The sequence below is a fragment of the Mastigoproctus giganteus genome, chromosome 8 (genome assembly GCF_048544385.1).
Source record: "Mastigoproctus giganteus isolate SK-2022 chromosome 8, ASM4854438v1, whole genome shotgun sequence".
In the NCBI taxonomy this organism is placed as follows: Eukaryota; Metazoa; Arthropoda; class Arachnida; order Uropygi; family Thelyphonidae; genus Mastigoproctus; species Mastigoproctus giganteus.
The window spans coordinates 67,726,028-67,741,176 of NC_143582.1; the positions used below are offsets into that span (position 1 = coordinate 67,726,028).

The window sequence follows — 15,149 nt, forward strand, 5'->3', positions numbered from 1 at the left end:
TTATTCAAGCCATTTAAAATGGTTCATCTGGGTCTCCAGTTTTATAAAAATGTTCCAGATAATGTTTTTAATGCTCTGAATAAGTGTGAAATTTTCTTTGAGAATCAGACATTTTTTAATTGTACTGTGTAAACAAAAATTACCAATTTTTTTTTTAAATTTATAGTACAGTCAGTCCTCGTATAACACGATAGTTGTGTTCCTAGAAACCCTCGTGCAATGCAAAATCATGCAATATAAACAACAGGCCCTATGGGAAAAATAGGGTTAGGTGCCGACCACCCAAGATTGGACACACATTTGTAACCAAAACATTACCAAACACAATAAATAATCATAATAAAACACTTAAAAACACAGTTGAAAAATGTAAAATTAATAGTTTAATCATTTAAATTTAGATTCTTACCTTAAAAATAAATGAAAACAGCTTGAAGGAAAGGACTTGAGAAAGGGTTGAAGCAGCGGAATTATGAGGAAAGTGGTGGCAGGTTGTCATCATTATCGGAACTGGGAGGTGGAGGAGATGCCAATGAGGACTTTGGACGAAATGTGGTCACGCCAGAACTACAGGGCTGTGGCTCATTTTCTGTCTCTTTCTTGGGTGTTTTCATAAAATAAGACATCTAGTTTCTCTTGTTTGGCAATCTTCCTTCTTTCACAAAGCAGCTGCTTATATGGCTCCAAAGCAGATCGAATAGTATGAAGTGCTCTTCTGTTTCTTTCTGCATCATAATCGTTATCTTCTAGCCATTGCATACTTTTCTCAAACGAATTTAAAACTGAAGTAGAAAGCTGTTTTATGGTAGCATTCAGGCATTCAACTTCGTGTCTTCCTCATCTTCCACCTACCCTCCAGCACCAAGTGTAGCAGTTCTTCAGTTGAAAGTTCTTCTTCATGAGACTGAAGCAACTCTTCTAAATCTTCTTCCTCCAATTCCTCAAAGCCAACCTGCTTTGCAAGGGAAACACAATGTGCTTTTAATTTAGGAAGCTCATTCACAGGATCAAGGCCTTTAAAATCATTAATAAAATCTGGTAAGAGAGGCAGCCAAACACCATGTAAGCATTCTTTTGTCACTTTGTTCCAAGCCTCCACAATTATGTAAATTGCATTCTTTATGTTGAATTGCTTCCAGGAGTCTTTAACTGTTGGTGCATTTTTGCCTTCTGATATCAGCATCTTAAATGTGCGTCTTGTGTAATAGTGCTTAAAAGCAGAAATTACTCCCTGGTCAAGTGGCTGGATAAGAAATGTTGTGTTAGGTGGTAAAAAATGGAAAATGTTTGGTGACAGTTCAGCAAGGGTTGGAGGGTGACTTGTTGCATTGTCCCAAAATAATTAAAATCTTAAAATTCAAATTTTTCTTTTTGCAGTAGCTTCAAAACACATCCTCAAACACTTCTAGTAGAAGGTCAGTGAAGATCTGCCCTGTCATCCACCCTCTTCTGCTGTTCCTAAAGTAAACACCCAGGGTAGTCCTTATGATCCTTTTTAATGCTCGTGGATTGGCTGCATGATAAACAACAACAGGCTTCAGTTTCAAGTCGCCACTTGCATTTGCTCCTAACATAATGGTCAGTCTATCCTTAGCAGCCTTGAAGCCTGGAGCTTGTGCTTCCTCTCTTGAGATATATGTTCATTATGGCATTTTTTTCCAATACAGTCCAGTTTGATTAAAGTTTAAAATTTGGTCCAGTGTATAGCCCTCTTCCTCAATTAGTTTTTTTCAGTATTGGCAGAAATGCCTTTGCTACTGCTTCATCTGCACTAGCAGCTTCACCTGATGATTTCACATTATGGAAAGCGTGACGTTTCCTGAAATTATTGAACCAGCCACTACTGGCGGTAAAGGGAGGCCTTCTTGAGGGTTTTCAGCTTTATTTCTGAGGTCTTCAAATATTACCAATGCCTTTGCTTTTATTATAAGCAAAGTTGTTCCTGATCTCTTCTTCGTTTGATCTATCCAAACAGATAAAAGACGTTCCATCTCTGCCAATTCTTTGTGTCTTGATCTAATTGATTTTGTTATACATCGTGTTGTTCCTGCTATGAAAGTTGCTTTTATTTTTTATGCATTCTTTCTAATTGTTCTCAGCATTCCCTCATTTAAGCCTGTAGCAGTACAATATCGCATGTTCTTTCATTCCGCTCAAAGCGCTTCACAATTTCATATTTTTCTTCTATCGATATTGCTTTTCTTTTTCTCTCTGAAGTATTTTCACCAGATCGCTTCATTTTCACTTTTTTTCAAGTATTTTACTCATATTTTTGAATAGAGCACAAGTATAAAAAGAACAAAAATGAGGAGGCAAGCTTGAGATACATAAACACACACACACAAGCGAACAAGTAGCAACTGAATAAACAATGCAGTAAAGGTGGAAACACTATTCTCACATATTACATGCTTAGCACATTTCTGTAGGTCACTACCATAAAATAAAAACAATTTGCAGTTTCCTGTTTGTTGGGGGTTCCTTCTAGTGGAGTCTGTTATAAATGGGTAGTAAAAGTCGATCTAATTACTGTACATTTGCGATAATACTGATTGGTGGAATTCTGTGGGTTTTTACGTTATTATGTGAAATGTGTTTCCCTTCTACGAAATCATAAAAACAAATAAAATTTCAGAATCTTCTCTTCATTCCTACTGTGTTGTGTTCAGTTGGGGTGATTCCACCGCGTTCTACTACTGTTTCCTGCAAACACAAAGGCAAATCTTGCATAAAATCATTCATACCTATTAAGGAATATTGTTCAAGGTTTAGGCCTAAATGGTTATCTAATGAGACTCGTAACAGAGAAGAAAAATGCATGGGATGCATATAATTTATCAAGTGACTCAGAAGCCTATGGCAGATATAAGTTAGTCTGTAAACAGGTCACAAAGGAGGTTAGGCAGGCGAAGGCAGATTACGAGAAATCCCTGGCAAAAGATGCTAAGAAAAACAGCAAGGATTTCTTTACTTATATAAACTCTAAAAGGAAGAGGATGAATCTGATTGGTCCACTTGACATCGATGGTTTGACTGTTGATGATCCTGCTCAGATAGCAAACAAACTGAATGAGTATTTTGCATCTACATTCACACGAGGAATTATTAAGGTTTGAAAATGGCAGAAGGTTATCAAATTGTGGCAGGATACTGAATGATTTTGTAATAACTGAAAGCAAAGTGGAGGAGAAATTGTTGAAGTTAAACATAAGAAAAGCACCTTGGGGTGGATGGGATCTATCCAGTTATATTAAAGGAGGCGGCAAAGCAACTAAGCAAACCCTTAGCCATAATTATGAGAGCATCCTTGGACTCAGGGGAGGTTCCCACGGACTGGAGATATGCAAATGTATCCCCAATTCACAAAGGGGGATCGAAGGGTGACACGAGTAATTACAGACCAGTTAGTTTAACTTCTGTTCCGGGTAAAATAATGGAGTCACTGGTTAAAGATGCATTGCAGGATCATCTAGACAAGACTGCAGCAATAATTCAGACACAGCATGGGTTTGTTAAGGGAAAGTCTTGTCTGACAAATTTGATAGGATATTATGATGTGGTTACAAAGGAACTGGATGCAAAAAATAATTTTGATATCATATATTTGGATTTCAGGAAAGCTTTTGACACTGTTGTGCATGGAAGACTATTGTACAAATTGGAGCAGAATGGTATTAAGGGTAAGTTGCTACAATGGATAAAAGGATGGTTAAGTGGGAGAAGACAGAGGGTAGTAATCAATGGGTGCTGCTCTTCATGGACTAATGTTATTAGTGGAGTCCCACAGGGTTCGGTGTTAGGTCCACTGTTGTTTTGTATATTTATCAATGATATTGATGAAGGTATGTCAGGCTTAATGTCGAAGTTTGCAGATGATGCAAAGGTTGTCAGGGTTGTTAATGACAGTAATGGCAGTGTGCTACTGCAACAGGATCTAGATAATTTAGGCAGATGGGCTAAGAAGTGGCAACTGAAGTTTAACCTTGACAAATGCAAAGTACTGCATATGGGTAGAAGTAACCGCAGAAAAACGTACCAACTGTGTGGTACTACACTTAAGGTGGTAGAAAATGAAAAAGACCTGGGAGTAATTGTGCAGTCAGATATGAAGTTTTCTGAGCAATGCAGACAGGCTGCCAAGGCAGGTCATGAGGTTTTGTCAATGATATATAGGAATTTTGCTAGCAGGGAGGAGGTGTGTATAAGGCAATGGTCAGGTCACACCTTGAGTACTGCGTACAAGTCTGGGGGCCTCGTTTTAGGAAGGATGTAGATTTACTTGAGCGTGTAGAGAGAGAAGGGTAAGAAGATTGGTGAGGGGAATGAAGGGATCCTCTTACTAAGAGAGGCTTAAGTTCTGCAAATTGCTGTGGCTGGAGACTAGGCACCTGTGCGGTGATCTGATTGAGGTGTATAAGGCCTTGAATGGGTTGAGCACGCTGAATTCTGATTGGATCCTTCCACTTGTTCAGATTACAAACCTAAGGGGGCATAAATTCAAATTAAGAAAAGACAGTTGTAGAATAGATGTGCAGAAATTTGCCTTTAGCCAGCGGGTGGTTAATTGCTGGAACAAATTTCCATCTGTTGTGGAAGTTGATAGGTTGAATAAATTTAAGGAGGAACTGGACAGGCATTTGGAGGGAATGGTGTGTTTTTTTTTTTTTTTTTGGCTGATGCCACATAAGCTTATACACTTGCTTTCTTGCATCACATGCCACTACTACTACTATAAGCGAATTACGTTCGTGTTATATGCGACATCGTTCCCCTATTTATAAATCGTGTGTGATCGAATTCATGTAGTGTAAACACGTGTTATACGAGGACTGACTGTACTTACCCACATAAATTGTGCAAACATGTAATTTAAATAAGTATGTTTTTGAAATAAAATACATTAAAAATAAATGTAGGTTCATTTTCTAATTAGATAACAATTTCCATAAAAAAGATATTCTCTGTATAACGAAATTTCTCTGTAATGAATTTTCTATCTGAATTTATTGAATTCATTATAGGGAAGTTTGAGTGTATATATTTCTTTTAAAAGAAGCAGCAAAAGATGTATATATACCTTTAGTCATAAATATGAGAGCATTCTTGGTTTCAGAGGATGGCTGTACTGACTGGAGATGTGTGTTGAGGTCGAGAGAAAAAAGAACGAAGTGAGTAATAACAGAAAAACATACTGATAGGATCACAGATATACAGCAGTCACAACATATTTATTTAGGGGAGATCATGTCTGACCAATTTGATTAAATACTGCAAGTTAATCAAAAAGGAACTGGATACAAAAAATAATTTTGACATTTTTGCTGTTTTTAATATCCATTAACAGTATAGATGTATGTACATAAAGTTTAATGTCAACATTTGCTGATGAACAAAAGTTGGGCTGTTTGGTGAATGGCACTGATGATGGTATACTAATGGAAGATGAGCCAAATAAATTAAGCTGATCTGCTGAAAGATGCCAATTGAAATTTAACATTGATAAATGCAGAATACTGCATTTGGGTAGCAGTAATTCCAAAGTAACATATACAGTGCAACCTCATTATAATGCAGTTTCAGGCAACAACTTTAATACCCACATTATAAGCAAAGCATGTTATACAAAAAAAACTTATAAAAATTTTTTTTCTCAGGTTTTTTTTAACAGAAATAGACTTTACTTATAAAATATTAGTAAAGTATTTGTTTAATAAGTATACAGACTAAAAGACAAACCTTAAAGGCTATGTCATTCCCTTTACATTCTTCTAATACACAATGTTATTATGCACTTACATTTTATGCATACATTTTGAAATAGTCCTAATTTTGTTTGCCAGAACTGATGACAGCATTTTTTCAGTACATCATTCTTAATGTGGGTCAGCTGCAGTAAATGAAGATGTTCACTATTACTCTGAAATTCTAACCACGTGATTACCTCATTAATGTTTTCAAAGCACTTTGTTAATTTCTTCTGATTTTTTCTCACACAAGTCATCCAGATTGTCTTCTGAGTCACTTCCTGTGTCCTGGGCTAGCCTGGTGGATAAAGTGCCTGCCTGGCAACCCAAAGGTTGCGGGTTCGAATCCCGCCTTGGACTTGGATCAAAGTACTGCAAAAACCTTGGGAGGTGCATTATGGCCACAGAAGTCGATGCGCCAACAACTACCAAAAAAAAAATAAAAAAATAAAACTTCCTGTGTCACTGGCCTTCTCTTTGTCAGTTGTCTTCCCACTACTCACAGAGGTTGCGATTTCTTCCTCGCTCAGGTAATGCACAACTGGAGCTTCTGCATCCACCTCAACCCAAGCAACCAGGCCATTTGCTCCAAAACTACCACCAGTATACTACAAGCATCCTTTCCTTCTTGTTCTGAAAATGCTGCTAATTAAAGGCTATTATTAGTGATCTCATCTTTTCCGATACATTTTTTCCAGCAGTTTTCAATTGCTTCTGTTGCAATTACTTTCTTCCATGCTAATTACTAATCCAATATCGTATGCAAAATCTTTCTGTGTTGTGTTTTCATAAATTCTAGAACTTGGATTTCTGAGTTCACGACACCAGCAAGTAGCTCATCATGGTAATAGTTTTGGAAGGCTCAAATAATGCCCTGATCCCTGGGCTGCAGTTCTGTTCCTTGGCAGAAATGCAATTCTGATCTTGCCATCTTTCAATTTCAGGACATCAGCCCGAAGGATGAGCTGCACAGTGATCCAACAATAAGAGCCTTTTCTTCTTCTTTTTTTTTTTTTTTTTTTTTTTTGGAAAGTATGTAGCATCTCATCAATGGTACAAACTCACTATCAAACCATGAAGCAAAAATATCACTTGTGATCCTAGCATTGGAGTTATTATAAATTACGGGTAAAGATTTTGTTGAAGTGCTTAAAACACCAGGGACTTCAACTTTTACCAGTGCACAATGGCTCGTGATTTCCAGTATCTCTCTCTCTCTCTCTCTCTGTTAGTTTTCATGCCCACTTTGTTAGGTGCTTTTTTAATATCCAGTGATTTATTGGTGAGAGGTTTATAGTTCAGTGCTGTTTTTTCACAGTTCTACAACTGTTCATGTGTGAATTTATACCATCTTGAATCACATTATGCAGAAATAATTCAGGTAACACTTCTGCTGCTGTTATATCACCAAATGCAGATTTGCCTACAAGACTAACCTGAGATATCCCATGACAAGCCTTCCATCTCCAAAACCACCCTTTAAATGTGTCATCATCTCCAAGTAGCTTATGAGATCCTTCCTTTGAATTCAGTCTAAACTTCTCCCCCCCCTTAATTTGAATTTATGACTGGTAGTTCTAGAATCATTTATAACCGTAAAAATTTCATCCTTATTCATTTTACTTTTGTCGCTCAGAGCCTTAAACACCTCAATCAAGTTTCTAAAGTGCCTGGTTTCCAAGCTGTGCAATCCACATATGCAGTTTCCTCTTATGGATGCCCTTTTGCCATTCTCACCGGGCATGTTACCCATCTTTAGATCCTTTCAAGAACATGATGTCTTTTTTTTGGTGTTGATCTCCACACCTAAAAAACCACACGATCACCTCATTAATGTTTTTGAAGCACTTTGTTAATTTCTGTTCCTTTTTTCTCACACAAGTCATCCAGATTGTGTGATCCATTTTAGGTGGAATAAGTTAGCTAATTAGTTTATGTTTAAACAATGATTGATTTATCCAAAGAAATGAAAACGTAGCCTGCAAAATCAGGCAAATTATTATAATAATAGAGAAATTATTTATGACTTACAAATTTTAAAGAATGTTTATTCTTCTTCTTCTTCTTCTTCTTCATCATCATTGACTAAATGCACGCTCGTTGATCACTCATTATTGGCTGGGCACACCTTGGTTGTTCCTCAAGGAGTCATCTTCTTCTTCAGAAATGCTTCAAGAGGCGTTTGTTTCCAAGATAATCTTCTCTTTTAATTATAAATTTCATGATTGCATGCATAAGCATTTTTTAACGGCACACACAAATTGCAACTAACACGATTTGCGTGGAGTAACAAGTTTACGAAGCTTAAAATAAAAGGAATGAAGAGACGATTTGAAAATTTACTTTTTTATACGATTGAAGATTTCAGGAAACACATTTCACCATAATAACGTAAGAAACCACACAATTCTAGCTATCGGTATTTTTGCAAATGCAAGAAGATCGAGTTTACTACCCGTTTATAATGCTTCCAGTAACAGAAAAGCCCAATAAACTGGAAAGTGCATTTTTTATTGTTTTATGGTCATGACCTCCAGAAATGTGCTTTAGAAAAATATCACAAAGGCATTCAAAATTGGTTCTTATATCAGAGCATGTGATAATGATGAAAGTGTAAGTGTGTTTAATGTTTTGACTTGGTAACTAAAACAATTTACACTATAAAAATGACCTTTTAGGGAATTATATTGCGAAAATTTGAACTTCTGAGGTCGTGGAATGAATTCTCAAAAAACAATGTGTTATTGGGTTCACGTTATGATATTTTTGCGATACGATGGTAACGGATTAATATCGTAAAATGGGGTGCACTGTATTGTATAGCTATGTGCATGGTTTGGAATCCACTATTTATGAATGTTTAACAATCATTTTTTCAATTAATGTTCATATTTTCGATTTTGTTGATACTTGATACTTAGGGGAAAAAACTCGTAAAGCGAGAACTGCCTGTATATGTAAATGTGCACCACATTAACATGTGGAATATGTTCAGCAACTGATGAACATTCGATATAGCATATAAAGAGAAATTACAGAATTAAAAGAAGTGTACATAACACCATTCAGTATGACACAGAACATAGAATTACTGGGCTAAACATTTTCCATCGTACATCGGAAAATATCAGTGAATTTCGCTTCATAAAATGCTATAAGGACTGGGTTCTGTGTTATAAATGAATTGGGAATCTCAATTTATTAGTCTGTGCAATGTTCATAAATACGAATTGTTCATTTCTTGAAAGTTCGTAAGTAGAAGTTTGCCTGTACCATTTATAATGCAGTCCACAAACATTTTCCCCCCTGAATCGGCCCTCATGCCAAAAAAGGTTGCCCACCACTGCTCTAAAGAATGCCATGTAGTTCACATTTAAGATTTGAACAGAGAGAATTAGAAATCTAGTAAATTCAGATTTCTAAACAAGATCACTTGTCATTTCTAAAAGTAACGTCCCCCCCCCTGTTTTTTTTTTTTTTTTTTTGTGTTGCTCAGGAGTATTATTTCTGGGAAAGAAGTGTTGCTTCCTCAGCATCTAGAAAAATGGGTCTCTGTCTTTTACTCTTGGCATTACTTTTCCTAATAGCCGCTAAGTTCATACAAATCAGAATCTGCCATGCTATCTCAGAATATCTCTTACACTTTATCTAAAAGTGTGCAGTTAGGTTATGTAATGATTCCTTCTGTATGTTTTTTATGCAGTTATTTCCATGAGTATTCTTATCTGAATTAGCGTCAACATTTGCAGTGCAGCAGCCAGTGAGTACCCATTCTCAGTTTCACTTCAAACTCACAAGCTTTCTATTCTTTATGTCTAATGTCAACAAGTATTTATATAAAATAACAATATTGTGTGACATGAATTGTGCAATTGCATGTATTGATAAAATTGCACAATTCATGTCATAGTCCAAAATTAGCGTTAGCAAGGGCACATGATGCAAGAAAGCAAGCTTATATAGCACCACCCAAAAAAAAAAAAAAAAAGAAATGACAAGTGAACTTGTTTAGTTCTGCCTTGAATCTGTTTAAGCTATCAACTTCTACAACGATAGATGGAAGTTTGTTCCAGCAATCAACCACCTGCTGTCTAAAGGCAAACTTCCGCACATCTATCCAACAACCGTCTTTCCTAGATTTGAATTTATGCCCTCTCAGGCGATTATTCTGAGGAAGAGAAAGAATCCCGTCAGCATTAAGCATGCACAAAGGCTTCAAGGCTTTATACACTTCAATCAGACCACCTCGCAGGTGCCTAGTCTCCAGACACTGTAATTTGCAAAACTTAAGCCTTTCTTCATAAGAGTAACCCTTTGTTCCATTCACTAATCTTGTTGCCCTTCTCTGTACTCGTTCCAACAGCTCTACATCTTTCTTAAAATGAAGCCTCCAGACCTGTATAGAGTACTTAAGTTGGGGCCTGACCATTGCCTTATACAAGGGGCTAATCACGGCCTTATTCCTGCTAGAAAAATTCCTGTATATCATTAACAAGACACCATGAGCTACTCTTGCAGACCGTCTGCACTGCTCGGAAAACTTCATATCTGCCTGCACAATTACCCCCTGGTCCTTTTCACTCTCTACCACTGTCAGTGTAGTGCCACACAGTTGATACGTTACTCTGGGGTTACTGCTTCCCATATGCAGTACATTACACTTGTCAATGTTAAACTTCAGTTGCCACCTCTCAGCCCATCTTCTCAACTTTTCTAGATCCTTTTGCAGCAGCATACTGTCATTAGTGTCATTCAGAACTCTGCTGACCTCCATATCTTCTGCAAACTTGGACATTAAGCCTGATATACCATCATCATATCATTGATGAATACAGAAAACAACAATGGACCCAACACTAAACCCTGGGGGACTCCACTAAAAATATTAGTCCACGATGAGCAGTGTCCATTGATTACCACTCTCGGTCTTCTGCCACTCAACCATCCCTTTATCCATAGCAGCAATTTGCCTCCATTGCCACACTGCTCCAATTTGTGCAGCAGTCTTCCATGTGCAACAGTATCAAAAGCCTTTCTAAGATCCAAATATATGATATCAAAGTTATTCTTTGCATCCAGTTCCTTTGTGACTACATCCACTCAAATTGGTCAGGCAAGAGTTCCCCTTAAAAAACCCATGCGGTGACCGATCTATAAGTGAAGTCTTGTCTAGATGATCCTGCAATGCTTCTTTAACCAGTGCCTCCATTAATTTCCCTGGAAAAGAAGTTAAACTAACAGGTCTGTAATTACCCGTGTCTGATTTTGATCCTCCTTTGTGGATTGGGGTCACATTTGCGCATCTCCAGTCCATGGGTACCTCCTCTGAATCCAAGGAAGCTCTCATAATTATGGCTAAGGGTTTGCTTACTTCCTTCTTGTCTTTTAATATAAGTGGATAGATTCCATCCACCCCAGGTGCCTTTCTTATGTTTATCTTCAACAACTTCACTTTACTCTCAGTTATTACAAGATTATCTAGCTTACTTCCCGAGTTTAATATACCTCTGGCCTTCCCCCTCCCTCATGTGTCAATCTAGATTCAAATTATTCAGTTTGTTAGCTACCTGAGCAGGAACCATCGATATCAAGTGGACCAATCTGATTCCATCTCCTTCCTTCTAGAGTTTACATAAGTAAAGAACTCTTTGCTGTTTTTCTTTGCATCCTTTGCCAAAGATTTCTCGTAATCTGCCTTTGCCTGCCTAACCTCCTTTGTGACTTGGTTACAGACAAGTTTATATCTATCATAAGCTTCTGTGTCACCTGTTAATTTATATGTATCCCATTCATTTTTCTTCTCTGCCACTTATCTAATTAGCTCATCTGACATCCATTTTAGGCCTAAAGCTTCAACAATATTTCTTAGTGGGTATGAAAAGCCTAGTAACTTCCAAGATTAATTCTTTGAATGCTTCCCATTTTGAATTTGCCTTTGGTAACATCATCAGTTGGTCCCACCGTATAGAATTTAAATACTGTTTCAAACCACTGTAGTCACCTTTACAAAAACAAAAACCCTTCCCTTTACCCCTGATGGTAGTTACCTCTTTGAGTAAATTCTACTTCAACACACTGTGATCACTGCCACCTAGTGGCAGTGATCACAGTGTGCTGAAGTGGGATTTATTTCCTTTGTCTGCAGATTCTTAATGCATGAAGAATCACTATTAGTAGTAGTAGTAGTAGTAGTGGCATGTGATGCAAGAAAGCAAATGTATGAGCTTATGCAGCATCAGCCAAAAAAAAAAAAAAATCACACCATTCCCTCCAAATGCCTGTCCAGTTCCTCCTTAAATTTATTCAACCTATCAACTTCCACAATGACAGATGGAAGTTTGTTCCAGCAATTAACCACCCGCTGGCTAAAGGAAAATTTCTGCACATCTATTCTACATCTGTCTTTTCTTAATTTGAATTTATGCCCACTTAGATTCGTAATCTGAACAAGTGGAAGGATCCCATCAGAATTCAGCGTGCCCAACCCATTCAAGGCCTTATATACCTCAATCAGATCACCGGGCAGGTGCCTAGTCTCCAGCCACTGCAATTTGCAGAACTTAAGCCTCTCTTGGTAAGAGGAACCCTTCATTCCCCTCACCAATCTTGTTGCCATTCTCTGTACACACTCAAGTAAATCTACATCCTTCCTAAAATGAGGCCTCCAGACCTGTACGCAGTACTCAAGCCGTGGCCTGACCATTGCCTTATACAGAGGGATAATCACCTCCTTTTCCCTGCTAGCAAAATTCCTATATATCATTGACAAAACCCCATGACCTGCCCTGGCAGCCTGTCTGCATTGCTCAGAAAACTTCATATCTGCCTGCACAATTACTCCCAGGTCTTTTTCATTTTCTACCACCTTAAGTGTAGTACCACACAGTTGGTACGTTTCTCTGGGGTTACTTCTATCCATATGTAGTACTTTGCATTTGTCAAGGTTAAACTTCAGTTGCCACTTCTTAGCCCATCTGCCTAAATTATCTGGATCCTGTTGCAGTAGCACACTGCCATTACTGTCATTAACAACCCTGCCAACCTTTGTATCATCTGCAAACTTCGACATTAAGCCTGACATACCTTCATCAATATCATTGATAAATATACAAAACAACAGTGGACCTAACACCGAACCCTGTGGGACTCCACTAATAACAGTAGTCCAAGAAGAGCAGCACCCATTGATTACCACCCTCTGTCTTCTAGCACTTAACCATCCTTTTATCCATTGTAGCAACTTACCCTTAATACCATTCTGCTCCAATTTGTACAATAGTCTTCCATGCGCAACAGTGTCAAAAGCTTTCCTGAAATCCAAATATATGATATCAAAATTATTTTTCGCATCCAGTTCCTTTGTAACCACATCATAATATCCTATCAAATTTGTCAGACAAGACTTTCCCTTAACAAACCCATGCTGTGTCTGAATTATTGCTGCAGTCTTGTCTAGATGATCCTGCAATGCATCCTTAACCAGCGACTCCATTATTTTACCCGGAACAGAAGTTAAATTAACTGGTCTGTAATTACTCGTGTCATCCTTCGATCCCCCTTTGTGAATTGGGGATACATTTGCACATCTCCAGTCCGTGGGAACCTCCCCTGAGTCCAAGGAATGCTCTCATAATTATGGCTAAGGGTTTGCTTAGTTGCTTTGCCATCTCCTTTAATATAACTGGATAGATCCCATCCACCCGAGGTGCTTTTCTTACGTTTAACTTCAACAATTTCTCTTCCACTTTGCTCTCGGTTATTACAAAATCATTAAGTATCTTGCTACAATTTGATAACCTTCTGCCATTTTCAAACCTTAATAATTCCTCGTGTGAATGTAGATGCAAAATACTCATTCAGTTTGTTTGCTATCTGAGCAGGATCATCAACAGTCGAACCATCGATGTCAAGTGGACCGATCAGATTCATCCCCTTCCTTTTAGAGTTTATATAAGTAAAGAAATCCTTGCTGTTTTTCTTAGCATCTTTTGCCAAGGATTTCTCGTAATCTGCCTTCACCTGCCGAACCTCCTTTGTGACCTGATTACAGATTAACTTATATCTGCCATATGCTTCTGAGTCGCTTGATAATTTATATGCATCCCATGCATTTTTCTTCTCTGTTACGAGTCTCATTAGTTCATTTGACAACCATTTAGGCCTAAACCTTGAACAATATTTCTTAATAGGTATGAACCTTTTAGTAGCTTCCACGATTAATTCCTTGAATGCTTCCCACTTAGAATTTACTGTTGGTAACATCGTCAGTTGATCCCACTGTACAGAATTTAAAAACTGTCGGAGACCACTGTACTCGCTTTTACGGAAGCAAACACCCTTTCCTTTACCCCTGATAGTAGTTAAATCTTTAAGTAAATCCCACGTCAGTACACTGTGATCACTGCCACCTAGTGGTTCTTTTATCTGCAAATTCCTAATACATGAATGATCACTGCTGATAACCAGATCAAGAGTATTACTTTCTCTGGTTGCCTCTCGAACATGCTGCTGCAGAAAACAATCATCCAATAAATCCACAAAAGTCTGACTAGTGTGTGAGTGCCCAACCCACAAGTTCCAGTCAATATCTGTGAAGCTAAAATCCCCCATTATAAGACATTCCGATTTACTAGCCCACTCCATTTCTCTGTACAATTGTTCATTGTACTCATTCGAGTCATTAGGCCTATAACACACTCCTACTCTTATTTTTGCTTTCGCAGTGCTTATGTCACACCAAACTGACTCAACAGTTGATAATCAGATCAAGAGTGTTACTCCTTCTCATTGCCTCCCGAACATGCTGCTGTAGAAAACAATCATCCAATAAATCCACAAAAGCCTTGCTAGTGTGTGAGTGACCAATCCACAAATTCCAGTCAATATCTGGGAAATTAAAATCCCCCCATTATAAGACACTCTAATTTACTGGCCCCATCTATTTCTCTGCACAATTGCACATTATACTTATCAGATTCATTAAGCATATAAAACACACCTACTCTCATTTTTCCTTTCCCAGTGAATTTGTATCAGTATTCTGTGTTATGTGCTTTTACTCTCTGCAGCTGTGTGTCCCTTCAGTGTAATTAACTTCCTTAAAACTTTGGAAGCCACTGTGGTTATCCACTAATTGAAATAAAGTTTATATTATTTTTTAATAAAGAAAAGATTGAATATTGGATTCACCTTCTTGGTGATGTTATTCAATTTAAATGATATCAGTAATTTAGGTCAAATCAAGGATAAGCATTGTCCTTTTTTCTTCTGAACAGCTAAGTCTCTATAAATCTCAAATCCACCGCAAAGAAAAATATAACTCAGAATAGCATTAGATGCATTGAAATTCTACCTTGCTTCCTAAGTAAATTGTCAGTAAGTGTTTGCCTTTGCAGCCTTCAACCA

The 15,149-nt window shown here is 37.6% G+C and overlaps 1 protein-coding gene across 4 annotated transcripts in view; it reads left to right on the forward strand.

Moving 5' to 3' along the window:
* Positions 1-15,149, forward strand: part of LOC150081594 (cell division cycle and apoptosis regulator protein 1-like) — a 550,339-nt gene that overhangs the window by 401,174 nt on the left and 134,016 nt on the right. The window lies entirely within an intron of this gene.